The sequence below is a fragment of the Pogoniulus pusillus genome, chromosome 2, assembly GCF_015220805.1.
Source record: "Pogoniulus pusillus isolate bPogPus1 chromosome 2, bPogPus1.pri, whole genome shotgun sequence".
NCBI classification, from domain to species: domain Eukaryota; kingdom Metazoa; phylum Chordata; class Aves; order Piciformes; family Lybiidae; genus Pogoniulus; species Pogoniulus pusillus.
This window is the reverse complement of record NC_087265.1, coordinates 37,092,193-37,113,608: the sequence shown is the minus strand read 5'-3', so window position 1 is coordinate 37,113,608 and position 21,416 is coordinate 37,092,193. Positions and strand designations below refer to the sequence as shown.

The window sequence follows — 21,416 nt, the reverse complement described above, 5'->3', positions numbered from 1 at the left end:
TCTGTGCCGCGTTGATCCAGTTCTGGGTTACAATTCGCAGTTCCCGACGCTGCCGCAAAGGAGCCAAGGGACCATCCCGAAACTCCTACTCCACCGCCGTGAGCAGCACAGACGTCCCCTAGGGCTCCGGGCTGCCTTTCATTTGTAAGTGGGGCACAGCCATTTTTGTGACCAAACCTTTTTCAGTTTTCCTGATTTTCCCTAAATTACTGCCCATAAGCAGCCTTGTGAAGATTTTCCCGAAGGAATTAGTAGGCAGAAATTAACCCTGCTGCACAGAGTTGTGGACAGGGCTTTCTGGAAACAAAAGTGACTAGGTATTTTGTGATTCCTGCCTCCTCAATTGCCACAACCAGTTCAGGCTCTTAAGAGAGTCTTAGATTGGATCAATCAGCCAGGGTCAGCTGAAGGTGCTTCAACAAAGCCAAGTGCCAGTTCCCGCACTTGGGCCACAACAACCCCATGCGATGTGGAAGTGCAGCTGGAAAGCTGTCTTGCAGAAAAAGACTTGAGAGTTCTAATTGACAAGCAGATGTCTATGAGGCCGCAGTGTGCCCAAGTGGCAAAGAAAGTCAATGGCATTCAGGCTTGTACCAGAAATAGTGTGGCCAGCAGGTGAAGGAAAGTGATTGTCGCCCTGTACTCAGCGCTGGTGAGGCCACACCTCAAGTGCTCTGTTCAATTTTGGGTGCCTCAATGCAGGAAAGGCACTGGAGCAGGTGCAAAGAAGAGCAGCTAAGCTGTTGAAGGGCCTAGGGAATAAATCTTAATGAAGAGCAGCTGAGGGAACTGGGACTCTTTAGTATGAGGAAGAGGAGCCTGACGGGAGACCTTATCACGCTCTACAACGGAGTGGAAGGGCAATACAGAGAGGTAGGTGCTGGTCTCTTCTCAGAGGTAATTAGTGGTAGAACAAGAGGGAATAATGGCCTCAAGCTGTCCCAGGGTAGGTTTAGGCTAGGCATTAGGAAAAAATTTATTCACTGAAAGATTTAGTCAAGCACTGGAACGGGAAGTGGTTGAGTCACCATGACTGGATGTGTTTAAAGGTCATTTAGATGTGGTGTATAGTGATATGGTTTAGTAGTCAGCTTGATAGAGTTGGACCTGATTATCTCAAGGGCCTTTTAAAATCTGAATGATTCTATGATTCTATAAATCTACGCCTGTTGTCCCTGGATACTGCAGAGAGAATCTGAAATATCTCAGTGAGATGTTGCAAGCTGTAAATGCTTATGTCCTTATGGCTTTGTGTCCTAGGTGTTACAGGAGTTGCTATTACATGCTATTACATTCCTAAGGAGTAATTCTTTTCACACACACTGTGATTGCTTCTCATGCTCATATGCTCAGAGGAAGAGCTGCTGCCAGCCAAAATATCTGTTCTTTCAACAGGGTGAAAAAAAACCCAAACAAATCCAGGTTCATAATACTAGTCTAAAGCTGACTAAGCTGAAAGAATATGCTCTGCCACAAGATCTCTAGATTATCAGAAGTTATAAGTTACTTTTTCTCTGCCTTGCTGATGACTAGGCCAGAAAAAAAACTCTGCAGGGCTGCAAGCAGAGGAAAGGAAACACTTTTGACAAGATCAGCTCTAAGACCACCAGTAGGAAGAGCAAGCACTTGACACAAATTTAGTGGGACAGGCAGCAGTTTTCGAGGCCTTGCAAATGGTGGGCATGCAGCTCAGCAGCTGAACCAGAAGAAAAAGCCATAAATATTTTATTTAATTTGCATTGAACCAGAGCCCTTGTTTTTAAACCCATCACCCATCCTTTGTGTTGAACGAGTGCTCTATCTGAGTCAAAATGGAATATTTTGGTTTCAAGAACTCCTAAGAAAAGCAGTAGAAATTAAGGGGTAGACTCACAGAGGTGGTAGAAGAGACTGTCTCCAGTGTAATGGTCTCTCAACAATGGTATGCAAATTTAGCACGGATTTGGGGGGCAAGAACTAAAGCCCAAATGCCTGCTGAGTGTTTTGTACACTAGATCAGGAAAATATGGTCTCTCCAAACCTATGAGCATGCACAATCCTTTGAGCCAAAGGCACCTCACTTCTAATATCTCAGAGCCTGTTAGGCAAGGCACATTTCTGTTTGAGGGGACACTGAAGGGAGAAAATCCCCAGGCTGAGAAGTAATTGATCTGGATTCTGTCATGTACTAGAGATTTTCACCGTCTACCCCTCTTACATCCTGTTCTGCAGAAGTTACACCTTAAATTAGGCTGACATCTGTCAGTAATGAGGTAGCTACAACAAATAGAGTGAGAGATGGCCTTTCCAGCATCCCTTCCAGCTCCCTCTTTTTGTGATCTTGTGATCCTGACTGATGAAGAATTCTTAGACAAATCCACTCTTTATTTTTGTGGCATAACAAGTTACCTAGGGGTGAATGAAACAGGATGATGGTTAGCTCAGTAAATTATGGAAATAGGTTTCCCTGGACACTCTCTAACCATGCTGAATGCCCTACCATAAGCCAGTGAATTATCTGGGGCCAGAACAGAAGCCGCAAACAAAAGAACTACAGGATAAAGGGAAATGGCTAAAGCAATATAAAATTACTTTCTCAGGAAAGCTGGATTTTAAATGTTAATGTGACTGCAGTGCAGTTTATTAGAAACACCCTGGCTTTGAGAATTATTTTCATTTATTGAAATATTCAGTGTTGATTTTTCCTGTTTACTCAAAGGTTATTTCTGCCTGTCTCCAATGGCAGTTCTTTTCCAAGCATTCTCACTCATGATGGAGGCTTGTTCCAGTGACTCTGATCCTTTCTCCTACTGCAGTGACAGTCTGTGGCATAGCTTTGCATCCCGTTAAGACTTCCTGAGGAAAACCAACACTAATGCCAGGTTTGGAGACAATACTGTCCCTCCATGGACTGTAATATGAGGCTGCAAAGCAAACTTTGCTTTCAAACAGCCACAACAAGATAACAAATCCGCCCCTTCATTTTCTACACTCTATTTTCCTAATTAGGTGGGTGGGAGAACAAATGTCCACATGCAGAAAGTAGGTGGGCATAGGCTGGATAAATCCCATGCTCCCAATTCTTGGCATGGAACAGCACAGCCATTATCCCTTCTAAATGTCAGGGAACTAGCTCCAACTCTACGAGGTGCCAGACACCTGCTCCCACTACTCCCGGCTTTGCCTTCTGCTGTTGCATCTCTCACTCATAGGCCTTGCTGTAATTCCACTCTGCACAAATTGAGCTGTAAGTGCCAGGAAAGTGGGATTCTGAAAGCATTTCATAGAAAGGCACAGATCAGGGCAGCAGCAGAGCCATGAGGAGAGACACAGCTGCCACTTCCATGAAGAGAAACCACTCTGTACTGAGACTGCACATTGATAAGAAGCCAGCAGAGGGTTAAAGCAAGATGCTTTCTTACAGACAGATGAAGTGAAATGGATTTAGGGATTTTCTCACAACAAGAGAGACAGAATAACCACCAAAGGCTATTGAAATGAGGTAGTGAGTTCTCCTATCATACATATCAAAATAGAATCAGTGGCAACAGCACAATGCTGTAACATTGAAAAAGTAGCTCTTTTACCCACAAACTGGGCTACAGGGCAAATCCTGTGCAATGAAGATCTCAAATACAGGGAAATCTATCTAATTTAGTGCAATGAGGCAGCAAGATGGGCAGAGCCTGCTTCAAGGCTCATTAGTCCCTGCCTATGATCAGGTTTTCCTCCATGCTCCCAACTGCTTCAAATGAACAGAACTGATCAGCAACCCTGGTAAGTGCTGGGAGACAGACCTGTAAGGAGCTGCAAGAAGAAGAGGTGAGAGAGCCTCTTAGTTTCTTTCTCGAGTCTCACCCAGGGACTCACATTCCTTAAATAGGAGAAGTGATACCCAATGAACTATTCTACACTGTTCCCATCCACACTATAGACTGAAGTTGCCCAATGGCCAAAAGAGAAGTTTTCTGCAGATCAGTGCAACATTCTAACATAGTCCAGCAAACTTATCCTCATTCTTTGCAAGGCAGAAATGTTTAATGGTCCAGGCAGCTGTCAGTACCCATCCTTGTTGCAGAGTCGCTGACAACTTTGCCACAGAGACAGCATGACACCCCACTCCTTGATCTGCATGGAATGTGGCATGGTGCTCACACCACTCTTGTCAGCTGAGCTGAGAAGACCTGTTCCTTTAGTCTAGAATTCATTGAAGATCGTGCATGCAAGCATGCCTCTCTTCCAGCAGAAGAGCTTCCAGCTTTTCCACTGGAGGCCTGGGAGCAGAAAAAGACATTACCTTGCCACCCTGGAGGATTGTGAGTGAGAAGAAAGAACATGTGCTACAGCCAAGTTGATCGTGATTGCCAATATCCCCAGCTAAGTTCAACCACTGTTTCCAGTATGCATTTTTGTGAGTGAAGGTGTTTCAGTTCCAGACTCCTTGGGATATAAGAACAGTGTGCCATTTCTGAGGTACTCCCGCTGGTTACACAAGTTATTGATATGAACAGGGTTATGTATCTGGTGACTGTTCACAGTACGTCACAACCTTTGTGGGAGACCACATTCACCACCCTGCTTAGTTAATACCTCTTTGGGAAACCTGCAGACTGCTGACTAAAGGACTGCAAATCAGAAAGCCATCTGGCAGTGAACTACAAAGATAGGTTTTACTTTCTAGTTCACCACATGGCTCCACCATTTTAATGGTAATAGCAAAGCTGTTCAGCTTTCATGGCAGTAGCAATACTGTCACCACAACTTGCATGTGCTTCAAATTACCTATTTCATGAAAGTCCTATGCATTATTGGCACATGCCTAATAATACATAGTCCCAAGAACAGCAGAGCTACCTGAAAACAAAGCATGTCATGCACTTGAGGAATTGTGTTTCACCCAAGGAAAATGGGTGTTTTTCAAGGACTCAGTCCATTCTGCCACACCATTATGCTCCAGAGGCTGCCCACTAAAGACACCAAAAAAAAAAAAACAAAAAAGCTGGGCAAAATACAGCTCTTTTTGTGACTACTTGTGGTTTCTCTGGGAAAGAAAAGCATTGCTTTCCTGATACAAAACATTTTTCAGTCTAATGCTTCCACAAATGACAGACCAGTTTTCCCAAGACTGGCCCTAAGAAACAGTCCTAATTACTCCACAGTAATGCAGAGGAGGAAATTTATTGATTGACACAGATACAGAAGAATATTCCCAGACGACTTTACACCTCACCTCCAAACTCCTGTGACTCCCCCGTATGTCAGCTGGAGTAGCAGTGTTAACTATTCCATTTTTTATGGAACTGTTGAGAATCAACTTGAAAACTCTTATGCAGGAATTTAGTCTTTTCCTCTGAGAATCACAAGCATTAGCCAAACCACACACTGCAAGATAATAATTTTTAACTGATATTGCACAACACCTACCACTTCCCAGCCAAAGTACAGAAGTCTGAGCAGTGTTCAGGTAAGACAAAGACAATGTTCTTCAAGAAGGCAGGAAGGAAACAGTTGGATAGAGAGCATGAGAAAGTGAGAAATTATGTAGATTTCAGCCACATTCTAAGTAGCATTTAGTAAAGAAAAAAAAAATCACTTTATAGTGATTTCTGGGTTTAGTTTTTAAAGGAAAAACATTCTTGGAATTGTCAAGGTAAATGCCAGACACGTGGTTTAGAACTGAATTTAGCATTTTCTAGGCTCATGTAGTGCTTCAAAATATAGTGCTGTGAGTAAGAATTCTTCTGAAGAAAAACCTACAAAAATCACCATTGAGAAGATTAACATCTAGTGTATAAAATAACCTAAGACAACAAGTAGCTGCATATGGAAGGAGACGAAATGCATGCCTAGCCAGATGTCAGTAGATCAAACTTTGATCCCAGGTAACCAGTTTGAAGTAGATCCACTTACATAAGCACTAACCTGAAGTCAGTAGGTCAAACGAGCTGAGAATCTGCCAGCCAAATACACAGTACATTTGAAGTCTTGTTGCTTGGCTGATACAAGTCTCTCTGTTGACTGCTATGTGGATTTTAACTTTGAAGTATTATATTCTTTTCAGCCATCAAGATCCACAGGATCTGTTTGTCTTGGAATTAGAAAGTGGCAGTTTCCTATGTCACCTAGTATGGGTAAATGCAGGTTTACTGTTTCCAAAAGACTTGTAAAGAATAGTGTTGGTTGGAAGCCAAAAATCATGATTTCAATCTCCACTGGTAATGTCTAGACATACCTTCCTTTTAAGCTAAATATAGCCTAAAACCTGAAGATTGCATAAGAAGATCCTTAAAGATCAGCCTTTAGAGAGAGTCAGATTCCAGTTTGGGATATTGATAAGAATTTCCAGGTTATGCTTGCATTATGTACTGTCTTGGAGATGTGCCAAATTTCAGGTTATAAAAAAAGCATTGGCATGGCAAATTCTGCTATAATCATCAGAAATAACACTCATTCCTTCCTGAGTTTGCCACATCTAGCTTGAAAGAAAGAAATTGGAAGTTGAGGCCATGGAGAAAAAATCACAGAATCAGCCAGGTTGGAAGAGACCTCCAAGATCATCCAGTCCAACCTAGCACCCAGCCCTGTTTAATTGGCTAGACCATGGCACTAAGTGCCCCATCCAGTCTTTTTTTGAACACCTCTAGGGATGGCAACTCCACCACCTCCCTGGGCAGCCCATTCCAATGCCAATCACTCTCTCTGTTAAGAACTTCCTCTTAACATCCAGCCTATACCTCCTCTGGCTCAACTTGAGACTGAGTCCCCTTGTTCTGTTGCTGGTTGCCTGGGAGAAGAGACTAACTCCCATCTGGCTACAACCTCCCTTCAGGTAGTTGTAGACAGTAGTGAGGTCCCTGCTGAGCCTCCTCTTCTCTAGGCTAAACAACCCCAGCTCTTTCAGCCTCTCCCCACAGGGCTGTGTTCCAGAACTTTCAGAACTGGACACAGTACTCAAGGTGTGGCCTGATCAGTGTTGAGTACAGGGAAAGAATAACCTCCCTTGTCAGTAAGTCCTAAGGTGAAGGAAAGGAGAGGAGTGCCTGCATTTTCAAGGAAGAATTAAGACAGAGATGAGTGTTTAGATTCCTATAATGTCTATTTTCTCACCTGTGCAAACCAATTCATGTATTCAGCAGGTTAGTGAATCCATCTCTGTCTCACACCTAATGCAAGCACAAAAGCAACACTTGCTGTTCTATTGCAAGAGAAAAGCTTGGGTTGTTCAGTCTGTTGAAGAGGAAGCTGAGGGGAGACTTCATTGCTTTCTACAGCTGCCTGAAGGAAGGTTGGAGCAAGGAGAGGCTAGCCTCTTTTCCTTGGTGGTAAGTGACAGGACTAGAGGAAATGGTTTCAAGGTGTACCATGGGAGGTTTAGGATGGGTGTTAGGAATTATTTCTTCACTGAAAGGATTATCAACCTTTGGAATGGTCTGCCCACGGCAGTGGTGGAGTCACCATACCTTAAGGTGTTTCAGTATCATGTGGACCTGGTGCTTAGGGACATGGTTTAGTGTTGACCCTTCAGGGCTGGGTTGAGGGTTGGATTGAATGGTCTTAGAGGTTTCTTCCAATCAGATGTATTCTGTGAAAGGGAGAAAGAAGTGTACTCTAGATGATTTCCTTCCCATTTAAATGCAACCCAATGCTAAAAATCTTAGCTTGCATTCATTGTTCTGACAGAGAACCAGCAAAGCAAACACAAAGCGTGACTCTATTCGCATCATGGCAGACTAAGTACAAAAGGATGCTTGGACTTATTTACCCCTATTTGAACTCAAATGCCCCCGTTTGAAAACCTCAGATTTGGTAACAAACCCAGAAAGGCTCTATATCTTTTTTACCCCAAATAGTTTAAAGGCTTGCTATGCAAGATTTCAGTTCAAAAGGCCCACTCTTTCAAGGTGGCACAAATAGCGCAAAATATTGTAGAGAGAGACTGAGGGAGCTGGGGTTGTTTAGCCTGGAGAAGAGGAGGCCCAGGGGGGACCTCATTGCTCTCTACAACTACCTGAAGGGAGGTTGTAGCCAGGTGGGGGTTGGCCTCTTCTCCCAGGCAACCAGCAACAGAACAAGGGGACTCAGTCTCAAGTTGTGCCGAGGTAGGTATAGGCTGGATGTTAGGAGGAAGTTCTTCCCAGAGGGAGTGATTGGCATTGGAATGGACTGCGCTGGGAGGTGGTGGAGTTGCCGTCCCTGGAGGTGTTCAAGAAAAGACTGGATGAGGCACTTAGTGCCATGGTCTAGTTGACTGGCTAGGGCTGGGTGCTAGTTTGGATTGGATGATCTTGGAGGTCTCTTCCAACTTGGTTGATTCTATGATTTCAGACTGCTGCAGACCCAAATCGCATGTCCATTGGGCCACACACACAAAACACAGGACCGACTTCTGAATCCTCTCTGGTACTCTGCTGTTGTACCTGTCTTTAGTACTATGGCTTCTCTCCTTCCTCAGGGGATCTCTCAGGTCCTTTGGTTCTCCCAGCTGAGAATGGTGTCCTGCATGCAAGTATGTGTCCCAGTAGCTGTCTAGTATGGCTGCCCATGACAGTATGCCCCAATACCTGTGAGTAAACACCAGCATGTCAGATACTCCTTCTCATTACATGTCACACAACTGCTGTCTCACACTGAAAGAAGCCTGAAAACATACACTGGGTTGGTCCACATTCAAACCAGCCCAACTGCCTTGACTTAGCTATATATATGGACCATCCAGAGATTACTGTAGGAATAACACTCTGAGATACTCAGACTTCCACAGATCTTTCCCCAGCACCTAAGAAACACACTGTCAGTGTTTATAAATGAGACAATCTTTTCAGATGTTTACTTTAAGACTATTTAAGTGCTGCAAAGGCATTGTCTTTCTTTGAAAGCAGAGTCTTTGCTCCAGCTTATGTGTTTTAATAATTTACTCAATCAGCATGTACGTGTTCATTTCAGCTAGCACTGCAACCATGCAAGTGCAATTTAGGGGATGAAGCAGCTGTGAAAAATTGTTTAACTGTGACCTTAAGCAGCCTAGTTATGGCAGAAACCCTCTCCCATTAATCAGTTGTGCTTTGTCTATAGTATTGACTTTGTACACATTATGAAGCCTTTCATTGCAGAAAAGCTGGTGGATAGGTCAAGAATGTCAAAATTACATTCAGATTTCAGAGCACTGAAAAAAAATAAACTGGAGGGGAATAATTTTGATGGATTTCTTATGCAGCTTCCAGATGCTGCAGCATGTACTTTTGGAAATGTGGTCAGGCATCTTCCTGTGTTATTTGAGAAAGTGTGTAATCACCCAGTTGTTGGGCTTATCATACAAGAACTTGCCAGCAAATAACTGTTATCTCTCAACTCTGAGATGTCTGTCCCTAGCTGACATTGGTGATTAAAGAGTTCCTGCAGTGAGCAAATGTGGAAAGGCAACCATTTTATCTGGTGGTATATTGTTCCCCATTCATATTAGTGGGGGGAAAGAAAAAAAGATGGTGTTTACACAAAGGACAAGCAGCATCACAGCTGGAAAGGCAGAGGCAACCCTGAGTCTATAGAAACACAAGACACTGTTCAGAATCGGTGCAAGATTGTTGATGAGATGTTATGCGGAGGCTGGCAGGCTGCATTTATTTTGATAGGTATGATATTCTTACTTATTCAGCTGCCTGCCAGAAGCTGTGGAGATCATCCTGATTAGAAAAAAAAAAGAGTTTCAGAAGCTCTTCTGTTTTCAGTAACACCACACTTGTGAAACCTGGCAATTCGTGCAAGTCCTGGTCAGAGGGATGCATGCAGCAGAGTACATATCTCATACCTCCTTATCAGCACTCTAGGGATAGCGGAAATCTACAGGAGCATAGGACACCTGGATTTCTGCAAAGAAACACTGAGCAGCTAGACAGCAGTCCTGCTGGGGGCAAAGACTGTCTTTGGAACCAGTGTCTCTGCAGCACTCAGTGCTGTTGTCTTAATGGTAAATGGTTTAATAGAAAGAGACAACTTCAGGGTCAAAAATGAACACAATTGGCACTCATAATCGGAGCAGCCGTATCTGCCCTTTCTCTTAGATGTCAGGGAAGAAAAATACCTTCTTTTTATAAAGACAAACCCCAGAAATAGCATATGGGAATTGAGCAGAGGAGATAGAGCACAAAAAATGGGTGGGTTAAGACATTATTTTCTGAAAAATTTGTGTTACTTCCTCCATAATTGATACCAAAGTAGCGCACAATGCATCCCAATGACAGCATGTGGCCTAATTTGGCACTTCTTGCACCAGCAGGAGGCTCTTCTGCAGGCTATTGACAATCCAGCTAAGGCTGGCATCCTGGCCTGGTTGAAGCTGACATAGTGTGACACATTATGAGTGGGAACAGGACTATCGTAACAGATTAACATGAACACAGGCTTGCCAGAATACCAGTATGTGGATAATACTTAAGTGTTAAAGGGGGGAATCTCTCTCCAAACATGATGAAATGACAGTCTGTCTCCAGCTTGCCCAGCTACTGTTGGGAAATCTGTCACAGGGTGTAGCAGCTGAGCTCAGCACACACCAGAGCCATTTCTGCAGCCCATGTCAGAGAATAAACTGCCTTTCACGAATTGGGTTCTCTAGATGACATAGGTAGAAACAGATCCCCAGAAGAAAACTACAAAAGCCTCTGCAGACTGCTTATGTTTCTTGCTGGGGTGCTTTCTTTGGCAGGAAGCCTAATTAAGGATTTTTTTTGTGTACTTGTGGGCCTCTTGGTAAATTTTGTAGTGAGTTTAAATGGGTAGTGTAAGACTATGATGAAGGCTATGCAGATACGCAAAATAGAGTGTAAGGCAGGAGAAGCCTCTCCATTATAGTGTAAGGTGTCCCTCCCCATGACAGGGGGTTGGAAGTAGATGATCTTTGAGGTTCCTTTCTAGCCCTGACAATGTTATGATTCTATGATTTCTTATTGCCTTGTGAGCTTAAAGCCATATATGATGTTGGGTCTGAGTGCATATAGCTCCCATTTGTTCCTTGGGGAAGCACTCTGGCCAAGTCAGCTGGCATGCTGCTGTGTTACAGCAAGTCATTCAGGATGAGTACCTTCAACACTTGCACAATTCTCGATGGGTTTTTAGACTCATAGAATAGAATCATAGAATCAGTCAGGGTTGCAAGGGACCACAAGGGTCATCTAGTTCCAATCCCCATGCCATGGGCAGGGACACCCTACTCTAGATCAGGCTGGCCAGAGCCTCATTCAGCCTGGCCTTAAACACCTCCAGGGATGGGGCCTCAACCACCTCCATGGACAACCCATTCCAGGCTCTCACCATTCTCAGGCTGAAGAAATTCCTTCTCATGTCCAGTCTGAATTTCCCCACCTCCAGCTTTGCTCCATTCCCCCTAGTCTTGTCACTCTCTGATATCCTAAAAAGTCCCTCCCCAGCTTTTTTGTAGGCCCCCTTCAGGTACTAAAAGGCCACAATGAGGTAAACTCAGAGCCTCCTCTTCTCCAGACTGAGCAGCCCCAGCTCTTTCAGTCTGTCCTCATAGGAGAGGTGCTCCAGCCCTCTGATCATCCTCGTGGCCCTTCTCTGGACACGCTCCAGCACGCTCTTGAAGACACTTGTTGCACATAACCAGGAGCTATGGTGTGTAATCAAACTCACAAGATTAGCATTAGCACTGCTTATACAGAATCCTCCTTTACCTCTCAAAATTAAGGTTTTTTTTCCCACATATATTTGGAAAAGGCACCTACCATTTAGGTACAAAAAGTATACTTCAACGAATTTCACAAGCAAGTAATGCTGCCTCTGAACACTCTTTTCAGAGGGTTTTCATATTAAAGGAGGAAAAAAATCCCTGTGTTTGCACGAACTGTGGCTAAAGTGCTTGACACTTTTCAAAGGTGCATGTTGAAATGCAGAAGTATTTTTAACCCCAGATAAAATCTTGAGGAAATGTTTACTGGGCCTCAGAGAAAATGTAAATCAAAACTGCCAAAACGTCATTACAGTTTAGTTTTCTTAAGCTGCAAATGAAAACAAGTGGAGTTCTATGTGGGTTTGTACTCCTGTATCTCCTTTTAGATCTGTTTACATTTCACAGTGTGTTGGGAGTGACACAAAGGTGGCAAATTGCTGAATTCTAAATGTCCTTCAGTAGCTGGAACATTGCATTCCCATGCCTTTTGATAGAATCATAGAATCAACCAGGTTGGAAGAGACCTCCAAGATCATCCAGTCCAACCTAGCACCCAGCCCTGTCCAATCAACTAGACCATGGCACTAAGTGCCTCATCCAGGCTTTTCTTGAACACCTCCAGGGACGGTGCCTCCACCACCTCCCTGGGCAGCCCATTCCAATGGCAAATCACTCTCTCTGGGAAGAACTTCCTCCTAACATCCAGCCTATACCTACCTCGGCACAACTTGAGACTGTGTCCCCTTGTTCTGTTGCTGGTTGCCTGGGAGCAACCATTTTTTTTTTTTGCCACATACGTTGTTAACACAAGAAAATGTATTAGATGAAGAAGTTAATCCAGGCAGCCAGCCACATATGGGTGAATGAAAGTGACCAAAAGCTGGTTGAATTAGGAAGCTAGGAGGAGAGAAAGGACTGTTAAATTTGTACAGTCTCCAGATCCCTTTAATATAAAACAAAAAAGCTTTAGAGAGTGAAATCAGCACTTTCAAATGTGGAAACCTCTCTTCCTGTTCCTGTGCAGGAATCTGGGTTGGGACTGTGCTCCTCTCTTCTATTTTGACCTCTGATCTGTACTTTCTCCCTTGACCTGAGGACAACGGAGTGGCAGCAGCTAGCATGTAGGTAGGCTGCTTAGCAGAGATGAATCTATCATCAGGGCCCGCTGGGGATGCAGTTGGGAAGCAAAGAGAAAGCTGAAAGCAATGCCAGCATTATGTTGAGCTGTTGCTCTCTGGAGCCCAGTCTTCAGCCAGATTGCGAAACTGGGAGACTTGGAACTTAGACAAGGATAAACTCAAATACAAAGGGAGGTTTCTGCTATATCACCTTGTTTCACTCTTGTCTCCCTAGGGCATGTGGACACCATAACAGATCATGGGCAATTTCATTATTCTAACACAGTCGTTTTTCCTCAACATGGTTTTGAAGGGAAAAGGAACATTCTGGTGTGGTAAACAGGGCTTATTTTCAGCTATCTCACACATCTTATCAAAGCCACTCTCTTCTGGCTGCTAAGATACAAAGCCACTGCCATTGTGATGAAGTGGTGCACTGGCAGCTTCTTCTACCCAAAGTTAGTCTTACTGATTGCCCCAGCTATTGAGAGCCAAATCCTAGCAATGGATTCAGGATCTTAACCACCACAACATGTACACTGGCCATATACACAAGTCATCTAGCCAAGAACCATCTGGCTTACCAGGTAATGTAGAAAGTAAAGGAATCCAGATCTTTGTTCCAGTATGGCTGGAAAGTCAGATCAAATTTGGAGTGAAGAAACTCCTCCAAGCTTTTCTCACCATTTGTTCTCTTTGGCTATAAAAGGAGCAGCAGCAACTGGCACTTTTCTAGAAAAGAAAGACTTCGGGGGGAACAGCCTGAAGCTGAACCAGGGTAGGTTTAGGCTAAACATCAGGATTTTTTTTTTCACTGAAAAGTTTAGTTAAGCACTGAAACAGGCTGCTCAGGGAGTTTGGTGAGTCACCATCCCTGGATATGTTTGAAGTTTGTTTAGATGCTAAGCAATATGGTTCAGTGGTGAACTTGGCAGTAGGGTTAATGGTTAGACCTGATGGTCTCAGAGGTCTTTTCCAACCCAAATGATTATGATTCTATGATTCAAGATCCTTGAATATTTTCTCTTGAAATAGATGGGTCTGTACAAACTTTTTAGCACAACTCTCACTGACCAGGGGCTCATTCTTTCCAAGAGGCACTCATCTCACTGATCTTCTGTATTGTGATCTATTCCTTATTTCCAATTCAGCCAGGGGAGGATCTTCCACACCAAAGCATCAGGAAGGTCTCAAGCATTGCCTCAGTGTTGTATCCTGCTTGAAGGAATGTCTCTGTTGATGACTGTCTTGGGAATGGGCATAGCTTCTCTGCCTTCAGCTAGGAGCAAATGATGCTTCTTCCCTCAGGAGGCAAATCCTGGCTATGCAGGCTTCTTGAGCTCCAGCTGCTGTAGCTGTTATGCTTGGCATAGAGAGGTGTATCTTGTGGTAGCTGTGCTAGTAAAGGGTTTTGTTTTTTCTTTTCTTTAAATAAGAGAAATTTGATATTTCATTATTTGAGACACTTTGCTTTCAAATCTGTCCTTTGAGAAACTGAGATCACTACAGCCTGGAGACCAGCCAGGACTCAAGGGAGTTTCAGTCCTAGACTAATAAATTCTCGTCTGACCTGCAGCAACCACGCATCTTAAACAACTTCTCTTACTTCACTAGTTACTCTAAGCTTACCATGGTGTTTCAGACTCTAAACACTGCCCATGTCCTTTTTCCCTGAAAGAACAGTTTGATAGAAAAAATTGTGTCTGTTGAAGCATTCCTGCTAACCCAAATACTTCCTACTAATTCAAAATAGAACCAAAAAAAAAAAAAGATACTCTCTTTCTCAATTTTATCAATTTTAATACATTCATTTATCAATTTTAATACATTCTTTTGTCTTCCCAAGCATTTCATTTGAAAGCAAAACTCCTTTTCATCTTTCCTTTGCTGGCCTAATCTCAGCAGCTGACTCAGAAATCAAAGCATAACCTGGGATCTCCAGCATGTCCATCTAAAGGCCTCCTGCTTCCTGATAAAGCAATGATTTAGTGTCACACAAAGGAATTCTGTTGTCCCCAAACTCCCACCAAGCAAGGTAGCCATTGTTGCTTCCCAGTGAGACTAACCAGTTTGCTGTTAACCCTCACAACATTCTAGCGAGTCTCATAGGAGAAACTGGATGAACAGTTTGAGGTAAAATGCAGGGTGGATTTGTGCAGAAACATTGGCACATGACATATAGTTACATTCAACTAACTGCAATTTTGATCCTAAAACATAGTATGGGGTTTGAACCACAGGTAAAACTAAAACTTGGTGCATTTTGTCCCCAGTCCTGCAGGGCAGACAGAACTGACTTTCAGTTCGTAAGGCTGTCAAGGTAACTCTCCACTCTAAACCCACCCAGCCTGTTCTTGTGCTACTCACAGGAGCTCATTTGTGATTCACACAAGGCACTTTGTGTCTTTCATTGTCATCAGGGTGCACTTGAGGTTCAAAATCAAACTTTGCTTCCTGCATTCCCACATATACTGTGATTACTTGCCCACCAGGGGAGTACTGATATTCTCATCTACCTTCATGAAGGATCATTTGTCACTTCAAGCCCTCTAGACACCTGGAACATGGAAATTCAATTTACATAAATTCAAGGTCCAGGTTGCCTCTGCTCTTGCTAGATGTCATAGCAGCCTAATTCATGGGTGGTCACATCAGCCTTTCACCTTTCTTGGTGCCTTAGTTACAAGTAGCAAACACAAAGTTTAAGAAGTGAAAGTGCATTCTTCAACCTGACGCAGAACAGCAAACTAAGCATACAGCAGAAACCTATGGGATTTAATAGAGGTTTTAGAGCCACAGTAAGGAACTCTGAAAATAACTTAGCATGCAAAGGAATAGCTTACTTCTTCTTTTTAATGTGGATTGTCATGAAGTCCCCGTTACTCAGGCATCAAGCTCTGAAAAACCACTGGTAATTTACAGGGCTTTGTAGCCATCTTCTACTACAGAGTGGATTACTGCAGGGTTTTAGACTTGGATTAAACTCTTTGGGAAGCTTCAGATGTTGCCTTTCCACAATAAACAGCATCCAAATCAGTTGTTGGCATAAACAACAGCCAAGCTGTCCTCTCTTCTTGCCAGAAGAACTAGGTCCAATGGGACTTAGCAACCATGATTTTTTTTCCATTGTAGTTTCTAGTTCAAGAATTTCTACCAACTAGACATAGATTTTTTTTTTTTTTTTTGAGGGTTCCAGCTCTACAATGCTCTCCAAGACACTCAAGCCCAGACTCACAAAGGTGAGGACATGGGCCCAGCTCTGCTCTGGGACATGGAAGAAAATACTCAGAGATAATTCTGTTAACAGAGATAACAAACAAAGCAAGAAAGTAGTTGGAGATAATTACTGACTTTTAATGCAATTGGCAAGACTCTTACATTAAAGCTACCTCCTCTTTGTTTAGTCCTTGGTTCAAAAACTCGTATTCCCCATCTATCAGCATTTCACAATGAGTTACTTGTTTAGTAGCAAAGTGCCTAAAATATACAACATGGTGAAAATCACCTCCTCATCCTCTGCACTGCTATAGAATTCACAATGAAGAACAAATGATACTACAGCTCTGGAATTGTCTCCAGAATGAGTTACATGTGTCCCATTTCCCATTCCTGTTATAGTCTTTGTCAAGATAGTAGAATGATGTGTCCCATTTGCTGTCCCTTTCACAGTATTGGTCACACCACTGCAATAACAGAGTTGCTGGATGCCCATGGACACATCATTAATTACTTGCTGGTGCAAGGAAAATTTTCTTGTATTCTCTTTGAGTGTTCTGCCCTTCCCTTTTAATCCAGAAGCAGATGCTAATCAACACTATTCCTTTCTATTGTTTTTAGGATGAGATTTTCCCTTCCCACCTTTTGTTTATGAGTGGTAGAGGAGGAGGTGAGCAGCAGAGCTGACAGTGTATCGCTTTGCTAATTGCAAAGATTCATCCAGGTGTTGGCAAAAATCAAACCTACTAATGCAGTATCACCAGCCATGAAGGACAAATAATTGTAAGAGCTAAATCACTGTTCAATAAACACACTATTAGAATGGCCACCTACCCCTAAGCACACAGCTTTGAGAACACTTACCTTCTTATGCAAGTATTTGTATAGAATTGATAGCCATCAACTAACAGCGTTAAACTGTATTGAAAAACAAATATGCTCTGGTTGCTGCTGGATAAGTTCAAATTGAAAATACAGTGGAAAAAAAATAATGTAAGGGAAGTGGTAGCAAGGCTTCATAGTGAATGGGAAAAGGAAGGAACAAACATTGCCCTGTTTTGTTTGTACTGCTAGGAATGCTTTTCATGGCAAAATACTGAAAGGGGGGCTCAAGTCATTACCCTGAGCAAGCGATCCCCTATACCTTTAGAGGTTCAGTTTAAGGACTTACCTGCTTCTCCCATGTTGGAAGTTGTGAGAGAAGGCTCACTGCTGTGGACTTTGATATATCTTGAGTCCATCTGAACTGGAAATTAGGTGGTTTTCAACACTGGGCCATGATGAAGAAACATGGCCCCAGACTGAGGATCCTGAAGGAACTGCTTCCCTCTGGGCAGGGTACCCACTGGAGCTCTGAACCAATGCACCCCACGGCTGGAGTTAAACAGCTCCCTTAGCCTCACTGGACCCCTAAAGCTCTGGGGTGGCTAAACACAAACTTCTGAAAACAAGGAAGTGAAGGCTATAGGTAAGAGAAATGTGATCAAAACCAGGCAACAGAGCTAAGGGGCATCCTGGTCCAGATCTGCTCAGGCACGTTAGCAGAGAGGAGATGACTATCATGAGAATTCATGTTTTTCTCTGCTGCGTCTGTCAGCAGCAATCTGCATTTGCTGTGTGAGCTGCAGCTGTATAGGGAGATGGATTTGATCCATTCTGGTACACTTAAAGCAGCTGTGTCCCGGCAGCACTGCTGCTGGTGCCAGCCACACTGGAGAGGACCCAAAAGAGTGTACCAGAGGAGGGGAAGGAAAGAAATCCAGATGAAACAGGCTGACAGCAAAAGATGACAGTAAGTCATCAGTACATTTGGAGGCAATGTCAAATTGGGCGACAGAGTGTTGATCTGCTTGAGGATGTGAAGGCTCTACAGAGGGATTATAGCAGGCTGGGTCAATGGGCTGAGGCCATTGTAGGAGGTTCAATAAGGTCAAGTGCCAGGTCCTGCGCTTGGATCAGAACAGCCCCATACAATGCTATAGGCACTGAGATGAGTGGCTGGAAAGCTGCCCAATGGAAAAGAAACTGGCTCAGGAGAGGCTTCTACAACTCCCTATAACTACCTCATAGTGAGGCGAGTGTTGATTTCTTCTCCTAAATAACAAGCAATAGGACCAGAGTAACTTCCATAAGCTGCATCAGGGAAGGTTTAGATTGGACATCAAAATATTTCTTCACTGAAAGAGTTGTCAAACATTAGAACAAATTGTCAGGGAAAATGTGGATCCGTCATTCCTGAAGGTATTTAAAAGATTTGTAGACATTGCATATAGTGGTGGCCTTGTCAGTGCTAACTTAATAGTCAAACCAGATCTTAAGGGTCTTTTCCAACTGGATGCTCTTTACAGTATATCTTACATTATGTTACGGGGGTATGAGAACAACCTCTGTGGTCTAGCGCAAAAGTCCATTCACTGAAGTTCACTGTCTGACCTAACCTTGGCAGCACTGGTAGCAGGGACTCAGATCATACAGGAACTAGGACTGACGTGAACAACACAGCAAGGCAACCATGCAGAAGGAGCACAGGAACATGCTACCCTCTCAACACTAAGGAAGAATGAGGTGGCTATCCTAACATACTACTTGGAAAGGAGGGATAAATGTTCCAGCAGAAAGTCTGGTCAAAAGCAACAACAAGCCCACTGAGGAGAGGCTGAGGGAGCTGGGATTGTTTAGCCTGGAGAAGAGGAGGCTCAGGGGTGACCTTATCGCTGTCTACAACTGCCTGAAGGGTGGTTGTGGCCAGGAGGAGGTTGCTCTCTTCTCTCAGGTGGCCAGCGCCAGAATGAGAGGACACAGCCTCAGGCTGCGCCAGGGGAGATTTAGGCTGGAGGTGAGGAGAAAGTTCTTCACTGAGAGAGTCATTGGACACTGGAATGGGCTGCCCGGGGAGGTGGTGGAGTCGCCGTCCCTGGAGCTGTTCAAGGCAAGATTGGACGTGGCACTTGGTGCCATGGTCTAGCCTTGAGCTCTGTGGTAAAGGGTTGGACTTGGTGATCTGTGAGGTCTCTTCCAACCCTGATAATACTGTGATACTGTGAGAAGAGAGAGTCTGTGAGCACCAATTTCATGAATTTGCTTATAAAGAGGGTAAAGGAAAGGAATTTATCATTGATAAGTCCTGATTAATAAGAGTATTTGTTTCTCCCAAGTGGAAGACCCAGAGGTTCACTGTAATATCTAATTGTGGAAACAAGCAATTGGTATCACATGACAGAAATTCACAGTGGAGAATTCCCCCCTCCCCAGAGAGATGGAAGTAGCCACCAGCATGGTGGTCAGGAAAAACACAGACACAGACTGGGTTGCAGACTCACTTTGACCCACACACATAGCAAGTGAAGTGCTTCTGCTCTGCTATAAATGACCTAAAAACTGGTTTAGCTCTGTCCTAAGCTGGATACCATGAGCTAGCTGTGCCCTCACTGTGTCTTCCTGTAGGAGGTTTTCAAGCTTAAACATCCTAAATGACAAAGAAATCAAAACAGGGAGACTGTCACTCGTGCCACACACAAAAAATTGGACTTTTCTCACCACACAAACAGAAGCAGCACCATGGCAGTCAGTTCTGTATTTAGAAATGAAACAACAGGAAGATTGCTGTCCCTTTTTTTCAGAGATTATTTATTCTTCAGGAATAGGTTTTGCATTGTTGTTTGAAATAGGCATTTCCAAATGTGAAATATAGGCATGAACATTGTGTACCAGTTAAAAAACTCAGCAGATTACATAAAACTTTGACAGTGAACAGATGCCTGGAGAGAATAGGAGCAGAAAAAGCATAAGGATATTTCTTCATTCCCCTAAATACTGCCTTTTCAGCACTCAGCTATTTAAAGCTCAAGAGATGTCCTCCCTATCCCAACATTTTCCTTCCCTTAACCATAAGTTTTCAGTCCACCTGTTCAGATGAGAGTAAGATTATAGTCAGCAGTTAATGATTTTCAGCAATTATCCAAAAATATTTCTAATTTTAGACCAGTTAAATCTACCATGAAGTAAAAAAAAACCCAACCAAATCACAACTCAATTTTACCAGAGACAAAACGATACCTCAGGTTTTGCACGTCTCAGTCAGCCAAGAAAGGAGAAGGAAGGCAATGGACCATAGGTTCCCCAGCCAGAACCAGTTTTGCATTTGCTGCTTTTTACAAAATGTGTGTAGGCTGAAGTCACATTCTTACAACTTGAGAGCAAGACAATTTCATATATGCATGTGTGTATACAGATATATATGTATATAATTATTCAGATCATTATTCGTGGTTATATATTGCACTCACCTTAATAATCTATTGCCCTTTGTTAACTACAGCAGTTGTGTTAACCAGAAGGTATGAATTCCCAGAAACAATTGTGGGATTCCACAATGCACTGCAGAAAGCAAGCAAGCAGTTGCATAATTATTCCAGCATGACATGTTCGTACATAAAATTAGGCTTTCTCTGCAAGCTCAGTCTGTCAGTAAGCCCTGTAAGCCTGCAGGAGACTTATTCATAACACATTCAATTTTACCTATCAGTGTGATGTCCAATTACTTGAGAAAGGGTGAAAGAGTTTATGCCACATCTAAACATGACAGAGATAACCTTTAAGTACTGGCAAGTACCAAGATGATGTTGGCAGTAGGCATTCTGGATGTGTTTGTGTTTTTCTTTGTACATGGTTTCCTCCTTTTTTCATATAAATGAAAACTGTTAAGTATTTTAAACCCCCACATTATTACATCTTCCAAGGACCAAGTCTGGGAAGGGAAAGGAAGACTTATACTACCTAACCTTCCCTAATGCATTTAACATAATGTGGGTTTTGTTCTTTCCACAGATACTAAAGTAGCACTTTTCTGATCCTTGATTTCAGCACACAAGTATCTAGTTGTAATTTCAGCAGCACATCCAGTCACTGAGCCCTGCACAAAAATAAACTAAAGAAGTAAAATAATTATGTTGTACTGTCTTAAGTAAAAGTTATCAAAAGCTTTGCTTCCTCTTCAATTGGTAAACCTGCTCTGTGCCTCATATCTTTTGAAATAGACCAGCGTATCTCTCTTCTTAATACATCTCAGCAGGGAACACAACAGCAGGTCTAGTTTATCTTAATTATCTCTCTTTACCTCCACAGGAGGAAGAAATTACTGCTAGTGTGTAGCTAGCTAGAACAGAAGAAGCCAAAGAGCAGAAGTCTCAATTTCTCCACAACTATTCCTACAGCTCAGGTAACTGCAATGGAAAAATATGCTGGAAGGAGTGTAGGAGAGTGTTTTGGATGAGGGGATGTGGAGGGTTAGAATCACATAGCTTGTGGAAGAGAAAAAAAGTTTCTTTGTGTAAAGAAGGATGTATTTTATTCTTGCCAACCTCACAGGGAAACACCAAAGGGTTGGCAGACAAAACTTCGAGAGGCATAGCCTCTGTACTAAC

The 21,416-nt window shown here is 43.1% G+C and overlaps 1 long non-coding RNA gene across 2 annotated transcripts in view; it reads left to right on the top strand.

Annotated features, from left to right (window-relative positions):
* Nucleotides 1–615: 615 nt before the first annotated feature.
* LOC135188014 (uncharacterized) overlaps nucleotides 616–21,416 on the top strand; it is a 77,666-nt gene continuing 56,865 nt past the window's right edge. For both annotated transcript variants that reach the window (XR_010307538.1, XR_010307539.1), the window contains exons 1-2: nucleotides 616–873; nucleotides 21,118–21,211. This is a non-coding gene — a long non-coding RNA (uncharacterized LOC135188014). The remainder of the gene's footprint in view (nucleotides 874–21,117; nucleotides 21,212–21,416) is intronic.